The following is an 8872-nucleotide window of genomic DNA, read 5'->3' on the forward strand; positions in this document are numbered from 1 at the left end:
TAGTTCCTCTTCCCTATATTCCAGGAGAGAGAGTTTCCATAAAGTATATGTTCCTTTTGTGTAGAGAACTGAATAGCAAGAGTGATATTATAATATTCCAATGAGCCAAATTTCCTTACAAAAAAAAGCTTACAAACAATGGGCTTGCGGTTGTTTGGTATGATAATAACTTCCCAAACTATATATTTCCTTATTGAGTTTATTCCTTCCCGCATTTCTTCCACTCATAGTTGACATTGATGAAAAATTTAAGCCTTCTTAGGAGTTTTCCTCTAGTATTTAGAGTGACTTCCCCCCAAAAATCACATAACAATTATCCAGAGATTACATTCCAAGTTAATTCCTCCCACTTATCCTAAGCATGTCATGTTGGGAGTGTCACTTGTAGTTTCCTTGGGGTCAAGATTATATTCTAGTATGATTGTCAATAATTCCACCCTTGATGATAAAAATGATTGTGTTCCTACTTTCCACCAGTATTCCTTTTCCATATAATTAATGAAACACCCTTTGATCCACTAGAATAACCATGAAAAAATTCCTGGTGTGCGCTTAACTGAGAGTTTCATGCCAAAATAGAAGATTTCCTTCCGGTGAAGTGACTATGCTAGACGGAGAATGATATCAACAAACGACAATATGCAATGCTTCTTTCCAAAGAAACAAGGAAGTATAAAAGACATTCAATTCCTCCATTCAATTGTGGAGTATATGGTATATTAGAATGGTGATTAGTTCCATGCTCTTTACATACAAACGATATGTTCCTGAAGTGTACTTCCCCCACCAATCAGTTGTTAAAACTAGGATATTCTTTACTCAACTGATTTTCCACTTCAGTATAACCTATGACCAGCACAATAAAACCTTCCGACTTGTATATAAAAGATAAACGTATGACCATATAAAAGTGTAATCATCGAAGAGTGAGATGAAATAAATAATCTGACCTCTAGTGGGAGTGCAAAGAAAAACTATAAGGATATCAGAAGAAAAGAAAATGATGTGAATCTTTTTATCTTCTTCCACCTTAAGAAAAGGCATGCAAGTCAGAAAAACCATTATATATGTGCTTCATAAAACCAAATTCCTCCCACTAAAGTATAGAATTCCATAATTAATGAGCCACCTGACAATGTTCCAAGATATATGACCAAGTCATAGGTAGCATCAATTAAAAGTTTCGAAGCATGTGTTCCCATTGTCGGTTTTCCTCCATATGGAGTTGTCTTTTCCAAATAAACAATTTGGGTCGCTAACTTCCAATGTACCATAAAGAGAAGACCATTGTGTGAGATTCAGTAATGCACTAATTTTACCACTGAGCAATATTTCCAATCTTCATTTCTCCAATAGTATGCCATAGTAAATAGATTCCAAGATAGAACAATAAATCAAACCCTTTCTCACTGAAGTTGAACAAGTGTCCTATAATAGTATTGGTGTTCCTCCACAAGGGAGTTTAATGACATATTTTTCAATTCCAAAGTATGTCAAATATAGCATTAGTGCCTAAGTAGACATCATCTTTGTTCCTTTGGAATTGTTTCAACAGAAACAAAGTCGCTATTGTATTCCATAATATATGATGTATACAAACAAACACCATAATCCGACTATTTGAAAAGAATAGTCACCAATAAATATAATTAGAGTGCAAATATTATCATTAGACATACCGATAGATGAAGAGCAAATTTCCTTGTCCTCGGAGTGACTCACACTTTCCTCCATAAACAAGTGATGCTCAATAATAACACTTCTCCCAAATCCCTTTCTAGTATGCATAATTTTCCGCATAATATTTCCATCATAGCAATATTCAGTATATAATCATTTGCTCAGTCTTCATGCATTTATTGTCTGGAGTCCTCCTAAATTTCTTCCAAGGAGTAGATTCCTTGCTATGATTTACATGCAACGAAATTAGCAACCAAAACAAGTTAGTCCGTTAATCAACAATCTAATAAAATAAACTAATTAATAGATAAGAGTTATGATTGTAATATGCATATCTTCGCCCATAGCACGCGTGCACAGGTGCATGTGGTTCTTCCAGCCGGTCCAGTTGACTGATGGTAGGCATAATAAATAACAGAAATTCCATCTCTTCCCTTTAACTATTGCCTTGAAATTCCAGTAGTTTTTCAGAGAGAAAACTGCTGTTATCAATGATGTAGGTAGCAGCGGTAGACCGGCAGCAGGCGTGGGCGTGACCTGCAGTTTCCGAGCAGTTGCTCGTTCGGCTTGGCAAGTTGTTGAGTTAAGATTTAGTAGAAGACCTCACGGCGAAGGACTCAGCGATTATACGGACGAACACACGCTGTAGGATGTGCCGGTAGTGGACTAGATTCCGACGCATGCACATAGAAGCTAGCCTGATTGATTTCTGTATAGCTCGTACGTAGCAATGCCAGGCTTGACTTCCTTCTTTCCTTGATCCATGTGACGTGACCAAGAATTGCATGTGCTTTCACGTGGAGTACTAGTAGCAATAGCAATTGATCTGATGGTCTCGTGTTGATGAACATGACTTCCTCGGGACTTAGACCTTGGATGCTTTCCTTGGACGGATTTTACACGGCCGCTCCGTTTCATTGGATTTCCTTGCATGTCGTACATCGACCGACGGGGCGACGCGCAAGCCAGAAGGACCAACGCGTCGCGCTAGCTCTCCCGTGCAGATATCGCAACAGTTTCCACGGACGACGTGTCGGGGTAGATCAATAACAAAACGGAGACGAGTTCACAGTGGAATCGGCGACCACGGGAGCAGAGTTCGGAGCAGATCGGGTACGCAGCGGATTAGGGTTAGGGTGATCGGGACCAAACCTTGCTCATGATGCCAATGTAAGAATTTTAGGGTTTGCGGTCTACCCCCTAATTCCTCTGCGCTTATCCGTGGTGCCGCTCACAATTCGCATCTGTGAGGCTAGGGGGTAGGGACCTTCTTATATTGTCTTTCCAAAGAGTCCACCTCTTATACAGATATAAGATTCCTAGTTTTTCTTCCACTAGTTTTCGGGATAAAGTCCAGATCAAATTACCAACCACGATCATATTTGTCTGTTAACGGATTCTACCCGTTATGTCCCCGGAGCACGCGCTTGTGAGCAACGCGCCATAATAGTGTAAATTCCTCTAATTACGTAGATCAACGTTAGGGCTGTAATCTAACTATACGATCTAGCTCCTTCCAATCATCAGTGTACCCAGGTAGTCTTTCCAATATAAATAGTATATTGTATTCCACTGATAATCGACCAGCTTCCTTAAGCATATATCACTTAAGTACATTCCAGCAAGTAACAATTCTATGCTAAACATGTAAATCAATTCCATGTATAAATACATGTACAATTCCATAATGAGGTATTCCGAATATTAGTAATTCCTAGTAATTTGAATATAGTTGCAGGACACATAATTCCAACAGCAATCGTGTGAATCTCTTCTGGGTTCGAGAAACAAAATATATTCATGTGTCTTCTATTTTATGAATTTTGTACCCAAACTCTGTCAAGTGGAGGAAATTAATTTTGTTTCAGAAAAACATCAACCAAATATATAGCATAACTTCACAAGTATCAAGAAGAACGAAGGATACGAGCGAGGATGTCATTAGCCAGTATTGAGAATCAAGGGTGAATAAAATAATGACCATTTTTACGGTACCCTATATTTCTTGGGGTGAGGAGAGCGGTATAACAAAATCCCACCGTTAATTCCCCTGGGTTAGTATAGGCATTTCCCTTATATTAAATTAACATGAAAGGGTTTTAGCTGTAATCCCATCGGATTGATAGATGATCACCTCGCCATGCAACTGTGCAGATGGTAAGGCAGGCCGTTGAGTAGCCCCTCTCCCTAGGAGAGTGGAGTTTTGGCACCCGAGAGCATATGCTTCTGGTTTTTATAAAGTATTTTATAAGTATTTTGAAATGTCCTAAAATTCTGACAAAAAGCTTCACACCGGTACATCTTAATATTCTATGTGCTCACAAAGTCGTTTCACAAGAATTTGTTTTTGTTTTTTTAGACCAGCCATGAAAAATGTCGGTATTCTGTGAAATTTGGCGTACAGGCATAGAATGTCAAGATGTACGCGCTAAATTTTTGTTTGGATTTTCTTTTCTCATTTTGAAACATTTTTACCTGTGAGGGGAGCATATGCCCCATGTGCCCAAGTGAATTCCCACTTTCTCTAGCCCCTCCTTTCACACCGTTGGCCCCCGGCCGGCGGTGGTCACCGCCCCCCCTGACGCGCACCACTTCGGTCGTGTCAGCCACCTACACTCCCTGAGGGTGGTTGCTCGATCCCTTCTACCACCAACATAGCGCTCTCAGATCTTGTTTTCCAACATGGCTTGGATTTTGAAGACAAGATGCATAGTAGTTTTGGGACAAAAATTCCCCTCCCCCTCCTGTGAGCATCCAAGAGGCGAACCCTAGCACCTCCGTTGAGACTCCCCTCCTCCTCTCCCTCCTCGGTCTGGTGTCTCTGGTCATAGATCTGCCGTTGCATGAGGAGGGGGTGTTGCTGGCGGTCCCGGCGGCGGATGGGGTGGTGGATCTGGCCAAAGTCATGGCCTTTGGTGTCTCTCGAGGCGGTCTGGTTGCAAGGCGGCGACTCTGGTGGTGGGAGGTGCATTGGTCATGGGCTGATTCCGCGGCTTGGGTGTGGGCGGGCAGCATGGTTGTGGGTGGTTTGTGGAGCGGGGATGCAATGGAGGGGTATGCACCGTGGTACACCAATTTCCCAGTTCCTGTACTGGGCAACGGTTGCAGCGTCCGTGGACATCATTCTCCTCCCTGCAGGCTCTGTCGTGGTGCTCCCTTTCCTTTCGTGATGCTTTGGGTGAAAACTTGATCTTTGGGATCAGACGGTGGCGGCTTACCGTGGCTCCATTTGTTTTGCCACCCACTTACCGGTGCCGTGGACGGATCATGGTGAATGTGACGAGCCATTGGTTTTGCCACCCACTTGTCACACGTCCTTTGAAAAACACTGCGGAACTTCACATGCGGTGTCAGAACATAAAGAGTAAAAAATTGATGGAAAAAATGGACACGTCCTTTGATTTTTTTAGAAAAGGAGGATGACTCCCGGCCTCTGCATCTGGGCGATGCATACTGCCACTTTATTAATTATTCTCACAAGACCTTACAAAGTAATACCACAGTAAGACTAAAGCCATCGTCTAAGCAACAAACTGTCGCTACACCTATCCAGTTGATAAAAGGGCGCAGATAGCCTGGGCCTAATACCAAACAGACATCGCAGCCAAAGCTAACATCTAAAACCCGAGGACCCATCCAGGACACCTGCCGGGCATGGGTCTCGCCGGTCTGGCGTGCTCTTACAGGCCGCCGCCGCCAACTGCCACCGCTCCATCTTCAGAACTGTACTGATGCATCAACCTTGCTTGGTCTAGCTATTGTTGACGCCACCACGGCACCCAACGGCACCTCCTCCCTGTGCGCAAACAGCTGTGCACGTTGCGGTCGCCACTAATACACATCAGCACCATGCTGCCAAGTACGACCAGCCGACACAACTTGAAGTCTTTAGAAGATATGTCGTGCGTAGCACCTGCCGACCAGGCATGACAAAGCGTAGCACCTGTCGGCCAGGCATGACTTAACATCTCCACCGGAGCTCCGTGCAAGACGAAGCCGCTCCACCTCCTGCCTCTGACTTCCAGCGCTGCTCCACAAACGATGCTCCCAGGAGAGAAACAACATCGCAATGACGCCATCGTCCGATCTGGAACACCAGATCCTAGGGTTTCTCCCAGAGCAGCACGAGTGGGTCAACAGTAGTTACACGACGATGCCTCCATCAAGGTAACGGCGTAGAACGCCGCCATCGCCTGCCAACGGTTCGGTTATCACCGGCAACCATGTCTTCCCAACTCTCAGCCGGGACTAGATGATGGATCTCGAGATCCGATCACCAAGCCTCTGGCCGGCCATCTCTGACGAAGAAGATGACCACCACCATTTGTTGGGGAACGTAGAAGAAATTCAAAATTTTCCTATGTGTCACCAAGATCTATCTATGGAGAGACCAGCAACGAGGGGAAGAAGAGTGCATCTACATACCCTTGTAGATCGCTAAGCGGAAGCGTTCAAGAGAACGGGGTTGATAGAGTCGTACTCGTCGTGATCCAAATCACCGGAGATCCTAGTGACGAACGGACGGCACCTCCGCGTTCAACACACGTACAGCCCGACGATGTCTCCCACGCCTTGATCCAGCAAGGAGAGAGGGAGAGGTTGAGGAAGACTCCATCCAGCAGCAGCACAACAGCGTGGTGGTGATGGAGGAGCGTGGCAATCCTGCAGGGCTTCGCCAAGCACCACGGGAGAGGAGAAGTACTTGGGAGAAGGGAGAGGGCTGCACCAAAGGCAAAGGTATGGCTGCCCTCCCACCCCCACACATATATATAGGGGCAAGGGAGAGGGGGACCGGCCCCCTCAGATCCCATCTGAGGAGGGGGTGGCGGCCAAGGGGGGTTGCCTTGCCCCCCAAGGCAAGGGGGCGCCCCCCCTTTAGGGTTCCCCCAAAACCCTAGGCGCATGGGCCCTGGGGGGAGGGGGGAGGCGCCCAGCCCACTAAGGGGCTGGTCCCTTCTCCACATACAGCCCATAGGGCCCTCCGGGCAGGTGGACCCTCCCGGTGGACCCCCGGAACCCCTTCAGTGGTCCCGGTACAATATCGGGAACTCCTCGAATTATTCCGGTGACCGTATGATGACTTCCCATATATAAATCTTTACCTCCGGACCATTCCGGAACTCCTCGTGACGTCCGGGATCTCATCCGGGACTCCGAACAACATTCGGTAACCACATACAAACTTCCTTTATAACCCTAGCGTCATCGAACCTTAAGTGTGTAGACCCTACGGGTTCGGGAGACAAGCAGACATGACCGAGACATTCTCCGGTCAATAACCAACAGCGGGATCTGGATACCCATGTTGGCTCCCACATGCTCCACGATGATCTCATCGGATGAACCACGATGTCAAGGACTTAATCAATCCCGTATACAATCCCCTTTGTCCAGCGGTACGATACTTGCCCGAGATTCGATCGTCGGTATCCCGATACCTTGTTCAATCTCGTTACCGGCAAGTCTCTTTACTCGTTCCGTAACACATCATCCCGTGATCAACTCCTTAATCACATTGTGCACATTATGATGATGTCCTACCGAGTGGGCCCAGAGATACCTCTCCGCTTACACGGAGTGACAAATCCCAGTCTCGATTCATGCCAACCCAACAGACACTTTCGGAGATACCTGTAGTGTACCTTTATAGCCACCTAGTTACGTTGTGACGTTTGGCACACCCAAAGCACTCCTACGGTATCCGGGAGTTGCACAATCTCATGGTCTAAGGAAATGATACTTGACATTAGAAAAGCTTTAGCATACGAACTACACGATCTAGTGCTATGCTTAGGATTGGGTCTTGTCCATCACATCATTCTCCTAATGATGTGATCCCGTTATCAACGACATCCAATGTCCATGGTCAGGAAACCGTAACCATCTATTGATCAACGAGCTAGTCAACTAGAGGCTTACTAGGGACATGGTGTTGTCTATGTATCCACACATGTATCTGAGTTTCCTATCAATACAATTATAGCATGGATAATAAACGATTATCATGAACAAGGAAATATAATAATAACCAATTTATTATTGCCTCTAGGGCATATTTCCAACAGTCTCCCACTTGCACTAGAGTCAATAATCTAGTTCACATCGTCATGTGATTAACACTCACAGGTCACATCGCCATGTAACCAACATCCAAAGAGTTTACTAGAGTCAATAATCTAGTTCACATCACTATGTGATTAGCACTCAATGAGTTCTGGGTTTGATCATGTTGCTTGTGAGAGAGGTTTTAGTCAACGGGTCTGAACCTTTCAGATCCGTGTGTGCTTTACAAATCTCTATGTCATCTCCTAGATGCAGCTACCACGTTCTATTTGGAACTATTCCAAATAACTGTTCTACTTGGAGCTATTCTAAATTGTTGCTCCATTATACGTATCCGGTATCTCTACTCAGAGCTATCCGGATAGGTGTTAAGCTTGCATCGACGTAACCCTTTACGACGAACTCTTTTTCCATTAGTTACTAAGAATAACTTTGACCGCTGTCCTGTGATCCATTCTTGGATCACTCTTGTACCCCTTGACTGACTCATGGCAAGGCACACTTCAGGTGCGGTACACAGCATAGCATACTGTAGAGCCTACGTCTTAAGCACAGGGGACGACTTTCGTCCTTTCTCTCTATTCTGCCATGGTCGAGCTTTAAGTCTTAACTTCATACCTTACAACTCAGGCAAGAACTCCTTCTTTGACTGATCCATCTTGAACACCTTCAAGATCATGTCAAGGTATGTGCTCATTTGAAAGTACCATTAAGCGTTTTGATCTATCCTTATAGATCTTGATGCTCAATGTTCAAGTAGCTTAATCCAGGCTTTCCATTGACAAACACTTTCCAAATAACCCTATATGCTTTCCAGAAATTCTACGTCATTTCTGATCAACAATATGTCAACAACATATACTCATCAGAAATTCTATAGTGCTCCCACTCACTTCTTTGGAAATACAAGTTTCTCATAAACTTTGTATAAACCCAAAATCTTTGATCATCATCAAAGCATACATTCCAACTCCGAGATGCTTACTCCAGTCCCTAGAAGGATTGCTGGAGCTTTGCATACTTATTAGCATCTTTCAGGATTGACAAAACCTTCCGGTTGTATCACATACAACCTTTCCTCAAGAAAATCGTCGAGGAAACAATGTTTTGACATCCTATCTGTAAGATT

This window comes from Triticum urartu, chromosome 1A (assembly GCF_056163025.1).
Source record: "Triticum urartu cultivar PI428250 chromosome 1A, HENAU_Tu73, whole genome shotgun sequence".
Taxonomy (NCBI): Eukaryota; Viridiplantae; Streptophyta; class Magnoliopsida; order Poales; family Poaceae; genus Triticum; species Triticum urartu.